Source organism: Sminthopsis crassicaudata, chromosome 1 (genome assembly GCF_048593235.1).
Source record: "Sminthopsis crassicaudata isolate SCR6 chromosome 1, ASM4859323v1, whole genome shotgun sequence".
NCBI lineage: Eukaryota > Metazoa > Chordata > Mammalia > Dasyuromorphia > Dasyuridae > Sminthopsis > Sminthopsis crassicaudata.
Window position 1 is genome coordinate 660,475,396 of NC_133617.1, and position 24,641 is coordinate 660,500,036.

General features: G+C 36.3%; 1 protein-coding gene across 8 annotated transcripts in view; it reads left to right on the forward strand.

The window, feature by feature from the left end:
• Positions 1-203: 203 nt before the first annotated feature.
• PGAP4 (post-GPI attachment to proteins GalNAc transferase 4) overlaps positions 204-24,641 on the forward strand; it is a 30,731-nt gene continuing 6,293 nt past the window's right edge. For 3 of the 8 annotated variants that reach the window (XM_074283008.1, XM_074283005.1, XM_074283011.1), the window contains exons 1-3: positions 13,259-13,490; positions 17,018-17,051; positions 17,155-17,265. The gene's annotated coding sequence lies outside the window, so the exon portion shown is untranslated. Of the gene's footprint in view, positions 301-8,514; positions 8,609-13,258; positions 13,491-16,511; positions 16,621-17,017; positions 17,052-17,153; positions 17,283-24,641 lie in introns of those variants that run through there. The other 5 variants (XM_074283009.1, XM_074283012.1, XM_074283007.1 and 2 more) reach the window with 4 other exon arrangements.

A 24,641-nucleotide genomic window follows, 5' to 3' on the forward strand; every position in this document is an offset into this window, starting at 1 on the left:
GCTTCTAATACCTCAAACGCACCCACGATAAGGAAAAAGACATTGGTTTCTCTCTCTTTAACCTCTCTGTGAGCACCAATCCTCGTTCAGAGGATCCGCCCCTTTATGCTGATTGGTGAACTTGCCTGAGCCGTTAAAAGCTCTCTATCTATTGGTTTGTGTGGTTGCCAATCTCATCACTCTCCACTAGACTAACGGGACATAGTGATGCTGCGGGTGAAGGATTCGTAGAGCTGGTGATGTCACGTAGAGAAGACCAGAAACTAGAGGATGAATAGTATGGGGAGGATCGAGGATTAGGTAAAAAGAGCTTGGGGAGAAGAATGAAAGGGGTGGATTTGTGACCAAGAAACTGAGACATTAATTGTGTAATCCTGGACAAGTCAGTTAATTTCTCTGGGCCCTGTTTTCCTCAACTGTAAAATGAGGGGTTTGGTCTCGAAGACCTCTAAGGGCTCGGGCTGTAAAGGAAGCTTTCCAACTGAGGGCCTGGTTCGGTGAATTTACGCGAGGAAGGGTCACTGCTAAGGTTGGCGATAAGGAACGGGCCGGAGATAATCATGGAGTAAACAAGATTTTAAAGAGATAAGCAGGGGCCGCTAGGTGGCGCAGTGGGCAGAGCACCAGCCCTGAAGTCAGGAGGACCTGAGTTCAAATGCTTAACACTTCTAGCTGTGTGACCCTGTGCAAGTCACTTAACCCCAGCCTCAAAAAAAAAAAAAAAAAAAAAAAGAGAGAGAGAGAGAGAGAAAGAAAGGAGAGAGAGGAAATGGCAGTGATGATTTTAGTAAGAGTGAAGGCACAGCTAGTACTAAAGAGGATGACAAGGGATTTAATGTGAGAGGGTAAGGGATAGAAAAAAATGGTTTCATTCAAGACAATGACAGCAATGAAAAAGTATCCAAATATGGAAGAATGAGGTCAAAGGAGTACTTACGGGAAGAAATATGTCTTGAGAGATCAGAGCAAATAGGCGTGCAACTAAAAAAGTGAGAAAAAAATGTAAAGCCCTCCAATCCCGAGCACCAAAACAAAAATTTTGAAAAATCAAAGGAGAGATGAACAAAATTGGAATTTAAGAAAAAATGGACTAATAAATAAAACTAGGAATTAATTTAATCAATAAACCACTGGCTAATGTAATTTTTCAAGAAGAAAACCAAATTGAAAATATGCAAAATCAAAAAGGTGAATTCTCAATCAATAGAAAAAATAAAAACAGTTATAAGATAATATTTTATCCAACTACATGTTAATAAAAACTGAGTCTAACTTAAATAGATGAAAATTTACAAAAATAGTTCCCCAATTAATAGAACAGGAAATAGAACACTAAAATAACCCTGTTTTAGAAAAAGAAATTGAAGAAGGAAGAAATGAGCTCCCTAAGAAAAAACAAAATCCAGGACCAGGTCACTTTAAAAGCCAATTCTGCCAAATTTTTAAAGAACTAGTACTAGATAAAGTATTGGGGAGAAAGAAGAAATTAGGCAAAGAAAGGATCCTACCAAATTTTTTCTGTCATATAAATATGGTCTTGCTCTTTAAATCAGGAAAAGGCAAAACTATAAACCTATTTTCCTAATAAATATTGATGCAAAATTTTTAAATAAAATACAAAGATCATACACTAGAACAAGGCTGGATTTATACTAGAAATGTAGACATGGTTCAATATTAGGAAAACTAAAGTACAATTGACCATATTAAAAAAAAAACTGATAAGTACAGAAAAAAAGCTTTTGATAAAACACAAAACCCATTCCTATTAATAATAGTAGAAAACATAGGAATAAATGGAGCTTTTGTCAAAATAAATGTACCTAAAACTAAGCATATCCAGTAATGTCAGATGTGAAAAAAGGATGTCCATCATTAAGATTTTATTCAAAAATATACCTGAAATGCAAGCTATGGAATTAAGCTTGAAATGTTGTAAATAGATAAAGGTAACAAACAAAATTACTTTTGCAGATAAGATGATTTACTTAGAAAAACCTAGAGAGTAACTAAAAAACTAATAAAAAAAATTAACTTGAGCAAAGTCACTGTATATAAAATTATCACACATCAGTCACCAGTATTTTTGTATATTACCAACAAAATCCAGAAAGAAGAGTTGGAGAAATTCCATTTAAAATAAGTTAATATAAAGTATTTGGAAGTCTACTTGTCAAGACACATAAAAACTCTATGAACACAATGACAAAACACTCTTCATACAAATAAATACAGATCTAAATAACTGGGGAAATGTTCATTGTTCATACATAGGCATGTATTCATTGTCATACCAATCAACCCACAGAGAATTACTTTGTAGAGCTAGAAAAAGTGAAATTCATTTGGAGGAATTAAAGATCCTTTAAGGGATTTAGTGAAGAAAAAAAAAAAGTGAGGGTACAAAGGAGGCCTAGCAGGACCAGATCTCAAAAATATAAAGCTGTAATCATCAAAACAATTTGATAAGAAATAGAAGAGATGATAATGAAACAGATTATGTATATAATATACCAGAAGCAAATATGACAGTATTTGATAAATTCAAAGATCCCAACCATTTATTCAAGAACTCATCATTTGACAAAAACTATTGAAAAGAAGTCTGACAAAAACCAGTCATAGATCAAGATCTCAAAATGGGTGAATGATTTAGACATAAAGGGTGACATAAGTCAGTGAATCAAGGAAGAAATTGTCAGATCTATGGATTGGGAGGGAGAAAGTTCATTATTAATTACAAGAAAGAGAAGTCTTCAGCTAAAGAAATTATGATATATGAACATGTTAGAATACTACTGTACTATAAGAAATTATGAATGTAATGGTTTTTTTTAAAACCTTGGAATAATTAACTGATACAAATGAAGCTGAACAAGAATAATTTATATAATAATGATATTGTAAAGATAGGAGACAAAATTGATCATTTTGATTATATGAAATTTAAAAAGGTTTGCATAAACAAAGTCATAACTAAAATCAAAATAAAAGTAGGAAAAAGTATTTGCAGGACATTTCTATGATTAATATTTCAGTTCTAAAATATTTAAGGTATTGAATCAAATTTATGAGTCATTCTCCATTTGATAAAAAAAGGTAAAGGATATGATCAGTTTTAAATGGAAGAAATCAAAGTTACTAAAAGCTACATAAAAAAAAAAAAATTCTAAATCATTACTAGAGAAGTAGAACAGCTTTGAGGTACCACCTCATACACATTAAATTAATTAAATGAAAGGAAAGGAAAAAAAAAAAAAAAAAAAGGAAAATGACCCATTGGAGGATATATAAGAAAATAGGTGTATTAATATACCATTGGAGCCATAAACTAGTTCAACTTTTCTGGAAAGCATCTTAGAACTAGGCCCAAAAAACTATTAAACAATGCATACCCTTCGAACCAGCAATATTTTTACTAAGTATTTATCCCAAAGATTTCAAAGAAACCTTTTTCTTTGATTCATGTGCAAAAATATTTATAGAAGCCATTTTTGTGGTGGCAGAGAACTGGAAACTGAAGGGATATCCATCAACTGAAGAATAGCTGAAGAAATTAGGATATATAAACATAATTAGAATACTACTGTACTATAAGAAATTATAAAGGTAATGGTTTTAAAAAACCTGGGACGTTTCATTAACTGATACAAATGGAGCTGAACAAGAAAAATTTATATAATAATAACTTTGTAAAGATAATGAACTCTGAAAGACTTAATATTTCTGATCAACATGATCAAATAGAATTTCAAAAGACTTATGATGACATATACGATCCACCTCCAAACAGAGAGATGATAAACTTGAAGAAACTGAAATATATTTCCTTTTCTTTTGTTTTTTTGGGGGGAAGGGACTTGCCTAATGAAGGAATTTGTTTTATGTAATGTTAGGATTCTTACAAGGTACTTATGTACTTAGTTCACACCTTTAAAGGAGTTCAAGCCTTTAAAGATGTGAACTAAGTACATAAGTACCTTGTAAGAACCCTAACAATGTAACTATACATATTTGTAATGAGTTATGTTTTTCTTGCCTTCTCAATGGATAAAATAGATTGAAGAGAGCAAGAGAGAGGAGAGGGAAGGAGGGAGAGGGAGAGGGAGGGAGGAGAGAGGGAGAGGGAAGGAGGGAGAATAGGAGGGAGGGAGAGGAAGAATTTGGAAATGAACATTAAATTATTAAAAAGAGAGAGAGAGATCAACCAAAGAAAGCTCAAAAGGAAGAGTCAGAGATGTAGGAAGAGGACCAAGAGATACTAGTCACAAAATCTCAGAGATGAGCTACTGAGATATTCAAGGCAGTCAAAGTATCATGGAAGAAGTATTGGACTAAAAAGTCAGAAAAGACTGAGTTCAGATCTTGCTTTGGACACTTAATGATTACATAACTAGGGACAGATAAATCATGTTACTAGCTTTTTTAAGCTTGTTTTCTCATCTGTGATATTGAGTTAAATTTAACCTCATAGGAATATGAGGATCAAATGGATTGATATATGTAAAGTGTTTTATGGAGCATAAAGCCATATATAGAAATGCCCATTTTTATGGTTATTTTATTAATTTTATTTTAGAGACAACAGGAAGACACTGAAGTTTTTGAGTAGAGGAGACATATAAACCTATGCCTTAAAAAGACAATTTTGATAGTTATTATAGATGATAGATTGTAAATGGGAGAGAGAGAAACAGGAAGGCTAGTTTAGAGACTACTGCAAACTCAGGCAATATTAATTTTTTTATTTAAAATTAATAATAAGGGCAGCTAGGTGTCGAAGTGATAGAGCACCAGCCCTGAAGTCAGAAGGACCTGAGCTCAAATGTGATCTCAGACACTTAGCACTTCCTAACTGTATTACCCTGGGCAAGTCATTTAATCCCAATTACCTCAACTAAACTAACTAAATAAATAAAATTAATAATAACTTTGTTATATGACAAGCAGTTTTATATTCAATTACATTGATTGGGTCTTTTCTGATTGGCTTTTAATTTAGATTATATAGAAAAAGCATCTAGTCAGAACTCAATAAATGACCAATGAAAGTGATCAGCAGGAAAATAGAGATAATTATATTTCATTCATGCCATTATAGATCAAAATGAAAAAAAGAAAAGACTTAATATCTTAATATAAAATATAAGCAACATGGAAAATTTTCTAAGAACTGTTTTTTTTCCTTATTCTACATTATTATTGGAACAAATTTTCCTCAAAGTTCAAGTCCAAGTCCAAGAGCAAAAACCCCTATTCTAAATATAGAATTCCCCAGGTAAGTAGCACAGTAGATAGAATGCCAAGCTGCAGTCAGGAAGACTCATCTTTCTGATATCAAATCTGGCCTCAGACACATAGCAGCTGTGTTACCCTGAGCAGGTCACTTAACTCTTTTTGTCTCAGTTTCCTCTTCTGTAAAATGAGCTGGAGAATAAAATGGCATTTGTATCAAGTAGTATCTTCGCTAAGAAAATCCCAATGGGGTCATGAAAAGTAAGATGATTGTAATGACTAAACAACAAAAATAGTTTGCATTTCTAAAATGAGATCATTTTAACTTGGATGCTGAGCTACCTGCATACTGAAGGGCAACAGCATCCTGTTTTCTTTTTCACTTTACACATGAGGAATTGATGCTCAGAGAAGTAAAATTACTATTTGGAGAAAGGTTAAATTCATAGATTAAGAACTGAAGGGAAACTTGGAGATTATTAAATCCAACTTTTTCATTTTATAGAAAAGGAAACAGACCCAGAGAAGTTAAGAACTTTGTCCCAGATTTTACAGGCAATTAACAACAGAACCAAGATTCAGACTTTGTTTGGAGCCGCAGTCTCTAAGCTGATTGGCAAAGCCCAACATTGAGATCAAATGTGCACAGCACTCATTAAGGAACATTTCCTTCTATGATTCTCATTAATGGACTACTGTTTCCTATATTATTTATAACTGGCTTGATTACAGCACTAAACATTATCTTTAAAAAATCTGGTGACAAGGGGAATTTGGGCAAGTTAACTAGAATTGATTTCACGTGTCCTAATAAAACTAAAATAATACTAATAAATATTAAATATTTAATAATTTAATAAATATTAATACTAATAAAACTAAAAATAATTCTGTCCTAATAAAACTAGTCTCTCACTGAGACAAATGATAAAGGAGAGAACACCATGGAAAGCATTGTCACTATGGGAGAAAATCTAAAGGTCTAGAAAATAATGGTGTTTACCAACTTAGACTCAGAAAAGATTAGTATGTTTAGGAACCAAAAGATGGTTAAAGTATAACTAGGAATTGCCCTAAATGCCTATGTACTTGGTTCAAAGTCAGGGAAATTGAGGAATTAAACAATCCATAGAATTGACAAAGAAGACATAAATAAACTAACAAAATTCACTAACATTTAATCTTGTATAATATTTACCTTTTTATTATTAGCTTTGTGTATTGTAATCAATAATTAACACTTAACCATAAAAAAAAACTTACTCAAAAATTAAATGTCAAATGTATTAACATATAAAGGTCAATAAGTCAGACATGTCTGAAGACTATGTTGACCTAAAGAAAAGTATATGATCATGATAAAGTATAAAAATAAACCCTGAAGGAGCCTGAGAGAAGTGGTAGCATCACTTCCATCAGTTCCTCATTAAAACTATGATGGGACTCCTGTCTTCCTTTGACACCAACCCTATTCCTCCTGCTCAGCTCTCTGGACCCCCTGCAGAGGCTGGACACCCCCCCCAAAGACTTAAATACTCTAGATCTTTCATCTTTCCCCTATTTTACCACTAAATTATCCTCCCTGATGGGCTTTGATGATATGAATATAATCTCAGGGATGGGGCAGAGAATTGGACCAGATGGCTTCTAAAAGCATTCTATGATCCCTTTCTTTTTTTTTTCTTTTTTTCTTTTTCTTTTTTTTTTGAGCATATTTAGTATTTTATTCTTCCCCAGCTACATGTAAAAACAATTTTTTACATTCATTTTTTGAAATTCTGAGTCCCAGATCCTCTCCCTCTTTTCCTCTCCACCCTCTATTCTGCATTGGAAAGGCAAACAATTCAATACAGGTTAAACATGTGTAGTCATGCAACATTTCCCTAATATTCATATTGTGACAGGAAATATAGACCAAAAATACCCTCAAAACCATTTAAAAATATGCTTCTATCCATATTAAGACATCAGTTCTTTCTCTGGGTATGGATAGCATTTTTCATAATGAGTCCTTCAGAGTTACCTTGAATCATTGTATTGCTAACAATAACTAAGTAATTCACAGTCAATCATCATGCAATATTGCTGTTAGTTTGTACACAGTTCATTTCACTTTGCATCAGTTCATGAAAGTCTTTTTAAGGTTTTCTAAGCATCTTTCTAAGGTAAAGTTTTCTTGCTCATCTTTTCTTAAAATACAATATTATTCCCAAAGAAATACTAAAGAGGGGGAAAGGGACCAGTATGTGCCAAAATGTTTGTGGCAGCCCTTTTCGTAGTGGCTAGAAACTGGAAGATGAATGGATGTCCATCAATTGGAGAATGGCTGGGTAAATTATGGTATATGAAGGTTATGGAATATTATTGCTCTGTAAGAAATGACCAGCAGGACGAATACAGAGAGATTTGGAGACTTACATCAACTGATGCTGAGTGAAATGAATAGAACCAGAAGATCGCTGTACACTTCCATGCTATATGAAGATGTATTCTATGGAAGTGGATATCTTCAACATAAAGAAGATCCAACTCACTTCCAGTTGATCAATGATGGACAGAAACAACTACACCCAGAGAAGGAACACTGCTAAAAATAAAGTTTTCTGAAGATGGTAACCAGAAGAAAATGAGTCATCTAAGTTTAGAGTTAATGAAACTGAAGAATAAGATTGAAGCAAAGAAGAAGAATGTTGCTGATAAACAAGAAGGGATGGAAATCAAACTACATATAGCACAAAAGAACCTTCATGATTCTCAAGGAAACCTGGCACAACTTGAAGAAAAACTGATTACTACAGAAAAAGAAAAGACTGAAGAAAAATTAGAAATTGAAAATTTCTTGGAATATATTACAGAAGTAAGCTCTACATCAATCTACATTTTAGTAGTGAATGTAAATTGTTAGCACTACTGTCTATCTACCCAGGTTACTTATACCTTTGGAATCTAATACTTAACGTGCAACAAGAAAATTGGATTCCGAAGGTATAAGTAACCTGGGTAGAAAGACAGTAGAGCTAATAGTTTACATTCAATTCCCAGTATTCCTTCTCTGGGTGTAGCTGTTTCTTTCCATCACTGATCAACTGGAAGTGAGTTGGATATGATCCCTTTCTTTTAAGGAGTTGGGTTCAGATGCAGGAAGTCAAGAGTATGACTATGGAAGAAAGCTATATCTGAGAGTATCTTTTAGAATACATGGAGACATTGAGACAAACGACAAATATCTCCACTTTCCTCCTCTTATTCCTCCCTCTCCTTCACAATCTTTACCCACAGAAGGGCCTCAGGACAGTCCATAAGAACATCAGATGGTCGACAATCCATAAGAATATCAGATGGTCAAGCTGCTCTTTTTCTCCCAACTTCCCAGGTAATTTCTCTTCCCTTCCCAAAATCCCCTGCACTATTCAAGAGAGTCCAGGACACTCATTGTACCCAGAACATAAAGTCTATTCCTTTCTTCTCAATAGTGGTCAATGAGGCCCTTCCACACCTCCTGCTTTTCAAATCCCACATCCTATACCTAAATGAGCAGGTAATCGCCAAATTCATTTCTTTCAATAAGATGAAAAATCTTTGGGCCTTACTATTTACTATTTACCTTGTTTCCATGCCCTCCAAATGCTGCCATTTAACTTGCTGAGAAACCCTAAGAAAACCCTAAGAACCTTGGGCTTTGAGTTTAATACTAGCTGCAACTTGAAGACTTCTGGGCCTTCCTATTCACTGTGTAGTTGAACTCTGTCTTATACTTATTCCCCCAATTAGATTATAAGTTTCTTGGTCTTATTTTTATATTTATATCCTAAGATTTTGTAGTGTTTGTCAAATGTCATTCCTGACCAAATGACCAAAGAATCACAGAGGACATGCAACTACCTGTGAACTCGACAAAAGCAAAAAAAAAAAAAAAAAAAAAAGCCTCCAGAGAACTCACAGCAGTAGCACTCCAACCACCAATTCTAAAAAAACAAAATAAAACATCAGACAAATATAGTAGTCATGGAACTATTAATTTTTTTTAATCCCAAAAAGCTCACACAGTTAATTCTAAAAATAAAATAAAATACAACAAAATAAAAGCAAATAGCTAATAGTGGTTATAAGCAAAAAACTGCTATTGGAGGAAGGAAGCTAGACATATGCCAACTGCCAAATTGGCAATTTGGTGGACAAATTTCAATATTTATACCAAAGCCTACACAGTGAGCTGTAGCCCTGATGAGGGTAACAGCAACAACAACAAAAAATTCATAACAGGACTTTTAGGTGTCTAGAACCTCTAAAGTTCCTTCTAGCTCTTATCCCATGATCTCATCTGAAGGTACTTTTCTCTCTTTTGTATCCTTTTATTTTCTTCACTTCTCTCACTCTGCACCTCTCTATTTCATCACTGGGGGAGGGAAGCTCCAAGTTCCTAAAGAATTGCCACCCTAACAATTAAGAGTTATCCAAATGGGATAATAATGTATGGGAGAGATAGTGAGTTCTCCTTACTTAAGGTCTCTAAGTAGAGGCCTGAAATGTTATACAGGGGATTCTCAGTCAGGTAGGAGTTGAACTGAATAGTTTCTAATAGTTCTTTGAATTTAGAACCTATGACTTTGAGACTTGCCCAGAACTATGCAACTTGTAAGCATCAGAACCAAAGTTTAAATTCAAATAGACCCAAAACTCTATTATATCAGAGTTACTTTTTAAATATCAATATCTAATCTATAAAGCAATCAATTAATAAGCCTTTATTAAGTCTAAAGTGAGAAACAAATCAGATCAAAGAAGACTTGTTATAATGCCAACTGTCCACCATTTAATAGTAAAGCCTTTGTATTGTTGTATTTAAAGCTTGTAATGGTTGTGATGTGTGGTATATTGCCCATATAGGTTGCCTATATGAGTCTTATCTAAGCTTGGCTCACAAGTGGTCAACAATTTCAAATTGTACATATAGTTCAAGAAGGATTAAAAATGAAAATAAAAAATTCAACAGATTTGGCTACTAAGAGATCATTGGTAAATTGGAAGAGAGAAGTTTGATTGAATGAGAAATCAAGGATAAGGATGTCAAAAGGCTGAGACAGCATTTCTAGGGATGGTTTGTGCTTCACAGAAATAAGGACGTTCAGAAGAGGTGGTAAAAGAGAAGATTATGTAATTTAATTCAATCAGCTGTGAGAAGTATAAAACAGCAGCTCTTTCTCTTTGGCTGTGTCCTAGAACACAGAACCCCTTATATGTCCTCACAGGATATGAGGCCAATGAGGTAAAAAATGATTGCCTAAAAACCGGTTTACTCACCTGCTATACGTACCTGGGTCTGGTACTTACTCTGAGAAACCCAAGTTTTGTGATCCACTGAAGCTTAGTTGGAGCTATAAAAGGGAAAGGTGGGATGAAACCTATTTTACTATCTTTCGATTAGTTTATCACCTTGTTGATTGTTATCAAACCATAATCCCAGTGTGGTCATTCCATAGCTTTCTGTGAGTCCTTGTCTTCACATGGGAAGCACCTATCTTACTGTATTAAAATCAATTCTCTTCACAAATAAGATATTCAGTAATTATCTGTTGAATCGATGGTCTCTTTTCTTTCCCTTACAAAACAATATTTTTTTGCTGAAGTGGCATATTTTATGCTATGATAAATATTTAGGTAATGTAGAAGACAGAGCAATGATGTAAAAGACTGGAACTCAGGAGAGAGAAGATATGTAAATATGGGAGTTGTGTAGGTAGAAATATTTAAATCTCTGGAACCTAAAGAGTTTGATTACCAAGAGACATGTCATATAAACAAGTTAATAGTAGGGCCAAGATATAGCTTTAGATAATATCACAGTAAGGGGTTAGGATGTGGGTAATTATATAGCAAAAACAATTCAAGTTTAATTCAGGTTCAAAAACAATAATTACATAGGAAGAAAGGAGAAGATCCAAGAAATAACAGTCTCAGGAGCTAAAGAGGAAAGAGCATCCAAAAGAAGCATGTATTCAGCAGTGTTAAATACTGAAGGGAAGTCAAAGAGAATTAGGACTAAGGTAAAGGGAACTGACAGTTAAAAGAACTTCGGTCACCTTGGAGAGTCAATTTCAGTTTAGTTGTAGGTTTAGAAACCAGTGTTAATGATTACAAAAGCATTTCAAGTGGAATAGGAAGTGAAGAAATGGAAGCACTGGTAACATTGCTTTGGTCATAGATTAAAAGGCTAAAAGATGGTTTCAGGTGGAGCTCTCCCATAGTGGTCTCTTTGAGAGATTTTCCCCTGAACTTGGGACTGGGAGAGGCTTGATTTTGGTTGACAGGATAGCCTCTCACATCCTAATAAAAGATTGTGGGGAAGAAGAGAAACTACATGAAAGGAGAAGGAAATTATATATTCAGTTCTAAGGAGCTCAGTTTAGGAATATACTAATGAACAGGATTGCATCCAGAATAGTGAAATCAGGATGAACAGATTGGAGATCCTTCCATAAGAAAATCTGTAGGAGAAAGTTAGGATTTTTAGTTTGTAGAAGAGAAAATTTATAGGAGAATATAACTTTTCAAGTATTTGGAGGGCAGAGAAAGGATCAAACTTGTTTTTTTCTATACCAGAGGAAAAAACCAGGAACTATAGGTAGATGGTGCAAAGAAGTGGATTTAGTCTTGATGTCAAGAAAAACTTTAGTTTGTTGTTGTCCTAGAGTAGAATGGATACTTTATCTTAAGAAGTGCTGGACTCCTCCTTATTGTAGGAATTCAAGTAGAAGCAGCATGACTACTTGTTGGATATCTTATAGTGGAGATTCCTTTCATCTATGAGTTGGATTAAATGGCCTTTGAGGTCCCTTCCCATTTTCAAATTCTGTACTTGTCATTATGTATTATTACTCTACATTACTCAAAACTTGGTATGGAGCAAGAGAAAACTACCTAGATTTAGGGGAGTGATGAGCACTCAGGCACTTGGTAGATATATATTTATTGTTATGTTTGACTCTTCAGTACTGCTTATTTATGTATTGATTCTTTATTAAGAGCAAAACTGATGTGTTAGAAATATATCTTGGGGGCAGCTAGGTGGCGCAGTGGATAGAGCACCAGTCCTGAATTCAGGAGGACCTGAGTTCAAATCTGATCTCAAACACTTAACACTTCCTAGCTGTGTGACCCTGGGCAAGTCACTTAACCCTAGCCTAAAAAAAAAAAGAAAAAAAAAAAAAGAAATATATCTTGTTCTGGTCTCCTTGATTATCCCTCCCCACCCCGCCTCAACCTCACCTCTTCCTCTTTTCCTCCCCCAGAATCTAATCAGTATAATAAATAGGTTTATAAGCAGCCAATATAAAGCATTATTAGCAGCAAATAAAATTGCAAAGGGAAATCTGGAAGTCATGTACAAATTGTATCGTGTATTCACTAATATTCACATCTTAGTAATATGTGCTCAATCAGCTAAAGGCATCTAGTAACATGTCTAAATCCCCACAGCTCTAGATCAGTACATCAAAAGTAAAAAAAAAAAAAAAAAAAAGGTGCTGATAACTTCGGATGAACACTTGAAAGATCACTTTGAGGTCATTTGGCTAGTTAATGAACTAAAACCGTAGGTGGCGCAGATAAACCCTTTCCCCAAAAAGCCCTACAAAAATGAAACCTCAAGCTTCTATGCCCAAGCCCGAGTGCTCTTCCATCCAGTCCGTGCTGCCTACTGCTCCTTCCTTACTCTAACCCCAGAGAGAACTAGTGAACTCTGAATGTAGAATGAAGCATACTTTATTTTTATTTTGTTTATTTTTTATTGTAATATGCTTAATATGGAAATGTTTTTCATGAATTCACAGGAGAGAGAGGCGGAAAACTTGGACTTCAAATTATATTATTTAAAATTTTACATATAATTAGGAAATATTGAGTGAAATAAAAAATTTAAAAAGGAAAACTGGTCCAGAAGCCTGCAAACTAGCTCGGCTCACGTGACCTGACTTTACTGTTAGCCCCTCCCTTACCTCAGCTTTTTACTTTCGTGAGAGAGAGTAGGCGGACGGCCCAGCTGACCCGGCAGCCGCACCCAGCGGGGAGCCGATGGGGGAAAGGAGAGGAGCCCATAGCTAGAGCGCCGCCACCGCGGGCATTTGAGACCCGACCCTGAATCTGGGAAAGAGCGGCCTTTGGAGTGTTAGATCCCAGGGCTGGGCAGGAGCCGCTTCTCGCTTAGGGTGCGCATTCCCGCGGCAGGGCGTGTCCCAGCTCTGGTGGTTCTTGCCCAGGTAGGAATACTGCAGTCTTCGCTTCCCTCCTCGGCCTTATTTCTTAGCGTCACGCCCCGTCCACCCCTCCCCCCACTTTCCCATTGCTCTACACTCTGGGCTAGTGGCTCCCTCGCTCCAGTCGCGGCCGGCTCTCTCCGGAATTCTGGTCTTCCGACCTTGACCTCTAACCCTGGGGGCAGAGAGGGATGGAAGTTCTGGTTTGGGAGGGGGAAAGATAATAGCTGGGAGAAGGAAGGCTCAGACCTGGAAGGGAGGGAGTCCATCAGCTGGAAGGGATGACACCGAGCTGGGTGCCGGGACTGAGCTCCAGGGAAGCGTGCTGGGAGGTGCGTGGATGCCGGAACGGAGATGGACTTGGACCTGTCTGTTCTGCGCCCGGGGGGAAAAGCATTTGGGCTTCTCTCGAGGCGAGGCGGCCGACTTTCTCTACTCGCAACCCAGTGCTAGCCGCGCCCCGGGCGGAACATCCGCCTGCCTGGTCCAGTGTCGCCGGGGCTGCGGGGACGGGCGGCAGTTTTTCTATTTGGTCAAATTAGCATTCCCTGCTTCTGGCCGGATGCGGGAGCTGGGTTTACCTCCCCCCTTAAGGTGCTCACCGTTTAGTGGAGCGACTACTTATAAACAAGCTGCAGATACATTCGTAAGCACCGTAGGGAAGGAAGGCTTTAAAACCGAGGGATGGGAAAGGCTTCACCGAGAAGATGGGATGTTAGCTGCGCTTGGAGGACTGCAAGAGCTCAACTTTGGGCGGACTGGAGAGGGGACCTCCAAGGGCCAGCTGGGGACCTTTGGAAGCCTGCAGTTCATTTCGTGCAATCAAAGGCTTAAGGTCGTCCCTAGCCGAAGGACATTTTAGAGATGATCTCACTCACCTTCATTTTACCGATCTAGAAGGTGGAGGTGGGGTGGGGGAGGCTGTTGAGGGTGGGATTTTTATAGTTTAACTGCAAAATATATGATAATAAATTCAGTTGCCTAGGTTTTCAGATTCGAAGTGTGGAAATTCACAAACTTTCTGCCTTCCTACCCCTGAAACCACGAGACAGAAAAAGTGTTCAGTTACTTAGCTACCTAGGTAGTGCTGCTAATCAGTGATGCAGAGAGATGAAAAAATCAGTTTATTAGCCTCAGATCTAAACCCACTTTATATAAAAGCCAGTGAGACTTTTTTAAGCTGTATAGATTTTGATTCCTAGGCAGGATGAATACATTGGAATTTTACAGAACGCAGAAGCTCTGTATCAAGTAAAACTATGTGCAAATCAATTAATATCTAGTTTACTTTTGCAGACCTTTGCTAGTTGTGTGAATAATACAGTTAAGCCTGAAGTTCTCTTAGTACCACAAACACCCTGCCCAGACTTCAAAGCCCTTTTCAACTTCTCCATCTCCCCTGGTAAGATAAGACTGCCTCTGAAAAAAGTACTGTGAATGCCAGTAAGTCCTAGATCCTTTCTCTCCTCCCAAACCCAGAGGGCTTTCATTCAAGTAGGCTTTTTGTGCCTTCTTTGAATCTTGCTCCCCTATACAGTGTTGCTAAGCCAGTGAGTTTGGTGGGATTGCATTGTTTCCTTTTTGTAAAAGTAAGACTCTCCTTTAAGAATTTAAGCCTAAATTTTCGTGGCACTTTAAACTTGTGTTTCAAACTCTTTCATGACAATTTTATCTAATCCTTGTTGAATTGAAGACCCCAGGGTCTTTCCAGGGAAAAATTAGACTGGTATTACTCTTTTACCACCTGAGATACTTAAATATCCAGAGCCAAGAATGGAGCCCAGATACTCGGATTCATAGTCCGGAGTCTGTCCACTCGCGCAAACATTCTGTAAGGATTATTTTCTTAAATGCCATTGGCTCATTAAGTTGGAAAGGATTTTAGAAAAATTAAGACTAACTGAATGAGGAAACAAATAGAGAGAAACTGGGATAAGAATGAGCCCTGGATTTGGAGCCAGAGAACTTGGATCAGCCAATCAATAAACATTTTAAGTGACTGCTATATAGTAGGCACTCTGCTCAGTTCTGGAGTTACAAATAAAGGTAAAATACAAGCTATCTTCAAATTTGTGCTGAGTCACTTTAAGGGTTTGTTTAGATTTTTGAGTACCTTCTAGATGCTGGTAGGATGGGGCTTGTTATCAGTCTCATCTCCCTATCTTGCCTGTAAAAGCAGGTTATGTGGTTGCCCAGCCACGCTCTGTGATTTTCCCTTGGGTTGCTACTATAAACTCCTTTGTCTAATTTCCTGATTTTTGTCTTATCACTAGGGCAAAGTCCTGAACAAAAGGTTTTGTTTTTTTATCAACAACAAAAGTTGATTTATTTCAACACCTACACTCTAAAAGAGCTCTGGGTGTAATGGAGGAAACTGTGTATAAACATTGTACAAATGTAGATTTTGTACTAGTGTAGACTGGCTAACTTGGAGATAACAGAGAAAATTTACCAGAAACTAGAGGGATTTGCAAGTATTTAAATTTAAAATACATCATAAAAGTCAGCTATAAAATAATGAAAAGTTCTTAGGTGAAGTCAAGCACCAAGACCTATGTGAATGGGGAAGAAGAATGGGCTTAGATTCAAAGAGCTTCATACAGAAGGGTCCTAAGGCCCTTCAGCTGTGCTTTAATGGGAAGAGATTTCTTTGGGTAAGATTGTTTGAAAAGACTACATATTCCATTGCAGGATGGGAAGTGACTACTAGTGTAGTTTGATTATCACATAGAATTGAAAAGAAGAAAATAGAAACATGGAAAAGTACTTTGGAGTCAAGCTTTCTAATAAATGCTTAGAAACAAGTAGGTGTTTTGTTTAAAAAAAAAAAAAAAAAAAAAAAAAAAAAGCCACATCCTCTTCCTCCTAGATCCTACCTACTGAACAAACCCACTAACAAACATAAAAAGCACTAGAGAGAACAGTTAACATATAATGCTAGCCAATCCACATCTTTCCAGGGAGTTTATCTGGCAAGTATCATTAACAAACAGGTTTTGGATTGTTTTCTCTTTTTTCCCTTAGATGAAAAAAAACTGCCTAATACCCATGCTTCAAAGGAGAAAAGCTAACAGATTATACTTGGAGGCAGAAAGACAATGCTCAAATCCTGCCTCAAACTCTTACTAGTTATGTAAGTCAATTAATCTCTCAGTCTGTTTCTTTTATCTATAAAATGGGGATAACAATAGTACCCACATCACATGGGGATCAGATGAAAAAATAAATGTGGTGTACTTTGTAACTTTTAAAGGGCTATATGTTAGTGATTATAGCTAAGTATAACTGTATATTGAAGCATATATTTCATAATAAACAGTATCAATTCACTTACACTCTCCAGAATGAAGGCTAGCACCTGCTGTTCCAAAATCCTATGAAATAAAACATATTCTTAAACACATCATAAGCAAGAGTAACAGAAACCACAAGCCAGATGCTCTAAAAATGGATTGCACCTGTCATCATTTAGCAGGCCTTAAACAATCTGTGACAGACTTGCTAAACTTAATGAAACATTTTTTTTTCAGATTATTAATGGGAGAGTGGCTGAATCAAATCATGGTGAGTATGACAGGGTTTGCTTATAATGTATTAATTATGGTCCTTAAGGACAGAAAAGTCCTAAGCTTATCATACTCACTGATTTTTTTCTTCTCCCTTATAGATAATCAGAAATGTTACCTGGTATTCAGAACAACTTATTGCAGAGATTGGACTATGTAGTCTTTTGACAGTGATCATAACAAGATCTGTTGAATAACATGGCAGAAACAGGGTATGCAGTTTACAGTGGTATGCCTCTGATACAATTTGATTATCTTTGTGCATTCATATTCAATGAATAAGACTTTAATAAGGCCAGATTTTCTACCATATTAACAATCACATCTCTTTGCAGGTTAGAAATTCTTTGTACTTATATTTTCTATGCTTAGCTTAGTGCCAGGCACCTATATAGTTGGTGCTTAATATTTGATTGATTGTGCAGTGGTTCTTTGCTTTTTTTTAAAATTAAAGCTTTTTATTTTCAAAACATATACATAGCTAATTTTCAGCATTCATCCTTGCAAAATCTTGTGTTCAAAAATTTTCCCCCCTTCCCTTTTCCATCCCACCTTCCCTAGGTGGCAAGTAATCCAGCATGTTGAACATACAGTTCTTCTATACATATTTCCACAATTATCATGTGAGCAGTGTGATTCTTTATTTTCCTGAGATGTGTCAGTATTTTTATTTGAATATTTGTGATCAGCAATCACAGATTCTCAATTGAAAGGCATCCCTTGTTCATTTACCAGGCCATCTTCCAATGAGGAAAAGACCTTCTGAGGTAGCCCCATTCTTAACTAGCTCTAATTACTTAGAAGTTCTGTCCTGTAAGCCTAAATTTATCTCTTTGCAAATTTTACCCATTATTCCTTGTTCCACTTCAAGGCTAAGCAGAATATGTCTCATTCTCCTTCTTTTAAATACTTGGGGAAAAAATCATGTATCCCCTAGATAATTTCTTCTTCAAGTTAAATATCCTGACTTTCATTTAATCATTTCTTATATAGCATGAATTTGTAATCCTTCCCATTGCTGATTGCTTTCCTTTGGATGTTTCTTAGCTTATTGATCTTTAGATAGAGACACAAATTTTAAAATTAGAGAAAGAAACTTAAAATAGTAAAAAAAAAAAAAAAAAAAAAAAAAATGACCTTTAGATCAAGGAATGAAGACTCAGCTGAAATAAAATGCTCACAACTACTTAGTATGTCACATCATAGATGAACTGAGAAAAGTAGCTTCTTTTGTAAGCTATCCTGAAATGAAAGGGGGAAACAAATAGACAAAAGGAAAGCTTAAAATAATTGAAGAAAAACTTAAAAGAAGTCTTTAGAACAAATGCCAGGGTTCAGTAGATATTTTTTATAAAAGAAGTGCATTATACAGGGATCAAAGCAAGAAGGAAATGGTTCCTATAGTCAATTAATAATTTCCCTAAATGTAGAAGTGACTAAATTGAAGATCAAATGACTTTCAGAATGCATTTTCTTTTTTTTTTCCTTCTTGTTTTTTGAGGCAATTGGGGTTAAGTGACATGCCCACATCACAAAGCTAGTAAATGTTAAATGTCTGAGACTGGATTTGATCTCAGGTCCTCCTGACTTTAGGGCTGGTGCTCTATCCACTGCATCATCTCAGGATGCATTTTCTAAAAAAAATATGTTGTCAAGATTGATGGTATACATTTTAAATTTCTATTTTCTGACACACAAATATATTTTATCTGGATTACTAGACAGATTTAGCAGAGTCGGGAGGAGTCTAGTTCCCTTCATGTCATCAATATGTTGTACCCAAAAGAATTAATCAGATAAGTACATAAACTTTTTGACTCAAACTAGTATTTTCTTTAACATTTTATTGCAAAGAAAAACAAGACCAAAAAAAAAAAAAAAACCCTTCATGTTTTCTCAATTAAGTTTGTTTAGACTTCTGATTTAGGCTGAAATTTTTTTGTCTCTCTACTACTTTCTTTCAAAAAACAAAGAAAAGAATTTTAGTCACTTTATTAAATCTTATGATTTAAGGGAGGGGAAAGTCTTCTATATAATAATTCTTACAGTTTGAATTCTCCAATAGTAATATTAGTCTGCACTGAATGTGTGTCCTCATCCATGCTGCCACTAGTTTTACTAATCACATGAAATATTCCCAAAGAATATTTTTTTATTTTTTTTCCTTAATAACATGAGTTCTTAAAGCAAGACAACTAGTTGTCAAGAGAGCTATAAATCTCAGTGATTTGGAGTTTTCTGATAGAGTTCTAGTAATACATGTATCTTCATGAATTAAGACAGAAAACCCCAACTGCAGATCAACTCAATATTCAGCTCTTCCTGTTCTCTTCTTGGCCATTCTGCTAAATGGAAGCGAAAGTATTCAACTTTAAAAGCTGAATTGAGGAGTTTATATTTTATCCATGAACCAATAGAAAGCCATTATAGTTTGTTGAGTAGAAAAGTGATATGATCAGATCTGGATTTAAGGAAAACTGGCATCTGTGGGAAGAATCTTGAGGAAGGGGCATATTACAGATCAGTGATTTGGTGTGCAATGAAGTTCTAGGCCTGGAATCAGGACCCAATTTCAAATACACTAGTTGCATGATTTTGGGCAATCAACTCACTTGTTTGCTTCAGTTTCCTTACCTGTAAAATGAGGATAATAATAGCATCTACCTCCCATATTGCCATGAAGATCAAATGAGATAATATTTGTAAAGCTCCTAGTGCATAGTAGACAGTATGTATACATACATATTTACACATACACACACACACACACACACACACACACACACACACACACATACACTCTCACATTCTTAGAGTTGTCCCTCAATATTCTTGGAGGTTAGGAGTAGATGCTGAACCCATGGGAATGTGAAAAACTATAAATAACCCTTAAGTCCTACCCCAAATCTTTATTTTTAATAATTCTGATCATATTTTTTAACACAAAAAACAAGTAAAACAACACAATGCATCTCTTTAAAAAGTTGTCGTTTTTACACAAGAAAGATTAGTATATAGTTTCTGCAACTGCTTTAAAAATGTCCTTGTCCTACCAACAAGAAATTGACTGAGTCTGAATGGTAGACAAAAAAAAGAGGCAGCATTCCCCAAAACTAAGTAATCTAAAGTTCTTCAGCATGCTAAAACTTTTAAAGAAAATTTAATTGTTTATAATAAATTTATGTATATTTATGGCAATAAATGATAACATACAGCAAAACATAGAGTATTAATAATATACAGTAATTATGCATGACTAAATTTTTAAAAATTCTTACATATATTTATCATTGATTTTCTGCAGCATGTGGCAAATCTCCAAAAATTCTCATCTAATAATCTATGTCCAATCTGCAAATAACCAAAACTGTGATACCTTATGAATGTCAAGGGATGACTATATTCCTAGGAACAAGCTCATATTTATTTACACACACACATAACACATGCTTATTCCCTCCTTTTCCATCTAGTTCAAGTATTTATAAGCAAAACTTCTTTCCAGAGCATGCCTGGGAAGTCATTATCCAACCTTTAATTGTTGGGGAATTGCCTTAGAGTCAGGAATACCTAGGTTTAAGTCTAGTCTCTAACTCCTAGTTGGGTGGCTTTGTGAATGTTATCTAAAACTTGCAATGTCCCAGGCCAGAACTTCTTAAAATTTTTCCATATGTGACCCCTTTTCACCTGAAAATTTTTTATCAAATCAAACATTTACTGATAATAAGTCATAATTTTTTGATCTCAATTCAAGTATAAGATCCTGTATGGAGTTGCAAACCACAGGTTAAGAAGCAGTACCTAGGCAACTCTAAGAAATAAACTGAGAAAAAAAATTGTGTTTCATATTAGTAGAGAAATTTTCCTACACCAATGAATTCATTGGTTAGCATTTTTTTTTTTTTTTGGTGGAAATTCTTCCCTTTTTCCCCTTTATAACTTCCACCCATTGTTCTTAGTTCTTCCAACCAAAAGTTGTATCACAATTCAAAGCCCACTGGCCTCAAATAAACTGGATTAAAATGTAACTGGAAAATGTCTTTAAAAATAAATAAAATTATTAAATGTCTTTAAAAATAAATAAAATTATTAAATGTCTTCAAAAATAAATAAAATTATTAAATGTCTTTAAAAATAAATAAAATTATTAAATGTCTTTAAAAATAAATAAAATTATTAAATGTCTTTAAAAATAAATAAAATTATAGTACAACATAGGTAATGTGGTTTTCTAAGTCATAGTGACAGGGATCAGTTTCTGTTTGATTTGACAGCACTACTTTAGATGGCTATGCTCCTTCCTTACAAGTTGCAGAGATTGAGAAGCTCCTCAGATCAACAGGTCCCTTTGTGGCCCATTCTGTTCCAGAAGAGAATATGTAGATTTTTGTTGTTTACACCCATGTTGTTTTAATGCTTTTTAGTTCAGTGTATTTTAAGGTGGTTAGCAATTTTAATGAATGTATGCAATGAATATATATTAGTTTATTCTGGGGGATGAAGTCTGGAGAACTGTGGTCTGGAGAGCTGGGGTCTTGTCATATGCACATGCAGTTGTTTAAGCTTGCTCTGTCTCAGGTTCTTGGTTTATAAAAGTAATAAGGGACTAAGAGACTTAATTAAGAGACTAACATATGCATATTATAAAGCAATACAAAAATAGACATTTTAAAGGATGAGATGAAAATGAAACAAAAAAAAAACCCTTTTTGCTCTCAGTTAAAAAAAAATAAGATTAATACAACTGAGTGTACTTCATTATTTTTGAAAATCTTTATTTAATGCTATGATACATAGCATGGTTCTTAATCAGTTGGGTTTTTTTTCAATAGTTTTATGTATGTCCCTATGGAGAGCAGGGGCTGGATATTCAGGTAGACCCTGTTCTTCATCTGAATGAAGGAGCAGCCAGAGGGCTCAGTGGATAGAATGCTGGGCTGGAGTTGGGAAGATCTGAGTACAAATCCAGCCATAAACCCTAGCTGTATGATCCTGGTCAAATCACTTAACCTATGTTTGCCTTATTCCACTGGAGAAGGAAATGGCAAACCATTCTATCTTTGCCATGAAAATGCCGTGGATAGTATTGCTATGCTGTGGCCCATTGGGTCCCAAAGACTCAGACACAATTTCACAAGGTGGTGTCTCTTTGTTTCCAAGTGGTCCAATGATGGGGAGGGAGGGGGGCTTTCTTGGAGAACAGAGGGTTCTGTACCTGGTTACTTGATCCTGAGGCCATTGGCAGCCATGTCTGCTGTCTGTGTCTCTCTTGCAGTTCTGGCCTTGTCTCCTCCCAGGCCCTACTGAGCCTCCTTTGTTCTCTCCAAGAGAGGAGGAAGAGAAAATCTCAAGTAGGCAGTCAGGAGCTCATGAAAGGGAACACATGAAGCATGTGCCATTACTGCAGGGAGTTGGAAGGGAATGAGCCAGGTTGACTGTCGCCCTGGAGAATGGTGTGCTTGACTGACTGTCCATCCCAGCCGGCTGGCCCAGGTCCAGGCTGGCAGAATGTGGTGCTGCTGTTGTCAGTTCTGGTATTTTCTTTGCAGGCCCACTCGGGTCTTTTATGTACTGCCTATGCATGCCCTACTTGAGCACTGCTGTAGAACAAAATAAAATTGCTTTGGAGCGCTCCAAAAGACAGAATTAGAGGCAGTGGGTGGGCCTGAAAAGGGAGGCAGATGTTTCTAATCAAATAGACAGCATGGAATAGTGGATGGAGAGTGGTCCCTGAAGGTATCAGTGAGGGTTCAGGTGTTACCTCTGACATGCTTACTTGGCTATATGACCCTGGGTAGAACATTTCACCTCTGAGTGCTGTAGACTAGGACAGGTGTTGACATGCCTTTGACCAGGGAGTTTTTTCACCTGGGAGTTCCTGTACCATTGAATTACAACTGCACTTTCCCACATATCCCTCAGCCCTTCCGGGGCAATGTTGATGTTATCTTCTACTTCCCCCTGACACCCTCCCCACACAGCCAGTTTACTGGCAGGTATTATCATTTTTGCATCCACAGCATCCTCTATATACATTCCTTTTTCCCATATGGCCATTACCTTGGTGAAAGTCCTCATCATTTCATAACATAGTATAATAAAAAAAAAAAAGATGATTGCACATGAAACTTCAAATCTACTATGTACAACTTGCTATTTCTTTTTATATACAACAAAGTTATCATGTAAATGTGGATGTATACACACACATGTGTATTTGTATGTATATGTTTATATATCTCACATAAACAAAAGATCTTTGGGATCTTTTAATAATTTTAAGAGTGTTAAAGGGTCCCAAAACTAAAAAGTTTGAGAACCTCTGCTTTAGAGAACAATTACCATTGGACTCTGTCAGCAAATGAGTTTTTAGCTTTGGGAGTTATGTGACCACCTTGCATTTGTGTTGTCAACAAGTCAGAGAACCTTCCTGGGAAGCCAAGTGAACTTGTTACCCTGTTTTCCTGCAGGCCTTCAGCCAGTGATCTGTGAGCTCATTGCTTCTTCATACCATCACTATTTTCAAAGTCCACTTGATTTTAAAGGGACCCAGAATTCTAGCATGAATTTTGTTAAAGTTCTGGGTTTTTACTTTACTCTGGGAATGACTTGTTTTGTCCTTTGATCTCAAAGAGGGTCATGAGATCAGGGAGAGGATTCCATGACATGTAGCTGAATTGGATTTCAGTGAGGAAAGGATGTGTAAGTTTCCCCTCCAGAACCATCTGGGTCCAGTGGCCAGATATAGATCAGAGCTACCGGAGATGGCCCTGGATTCAATGGAAGATTATGGCCTTTTCAAGGTAAAGTTTTCAATAGCTCTCAGTTTGACTAATCCATTCAAGTGATTAAGGCTAGATAGCCATTGGATAAATAAATGAATCTGGGAGGAGAAAACTCTTAGGGTTTCTGGCCAGCTGTTCATTGACCCTACACAGTCTCAGATCTGGATAGGCCAGATGGAGAAGTCAGAACCAGAATCCAGAGGATGTGGGCTTGAGTTCCAGTTTTGGCCAGTAGCTAGCCTTTATGATCAAGGGCAACGTATTTAATTTCTCAGGGTCTCACTTTCTTTCTTCATTTGTAAAAAAGGAGATGAGAAATGAGGAGGTTCTATTGAGGAGAAAGGGCCTATTAAATTGTCAAGTTTACATAAATGAGAACATTAGTAACATTGCAAGTATTTATAGATGAGAAGGGAGTATGGCCAGGGAAAACTCAAGAAGAGTTTGGCTCAGATCTCACCTAGGCCACATAATTTAACTTCTAAGCAACTCTAAAAATCCTGAATTATGAATATGCCAACCTGAATTACTAAAAGAGGTTTCCTTCACACTAATGAAATCACGCATATAATTGTTGTATTTGCTTCTATTTAGTGTTACTGTAGCTGGGCGTAGCCCCTTTAAGATTCCTTATCTGATCTACCTTTGGGACAAGATATTCCTAAGGGAAAAGATCCCTATCTGAGCCAGTTTGGGCTGTACCCAGCTGCAGTGTTGGTTTGGTTTTTCAGCCCCCTTTTATACAAGATCTGTCAAACTAGTTTGGGCTTGCACCCAGCCCTCCCCCCCCCCCCCCCACCGGA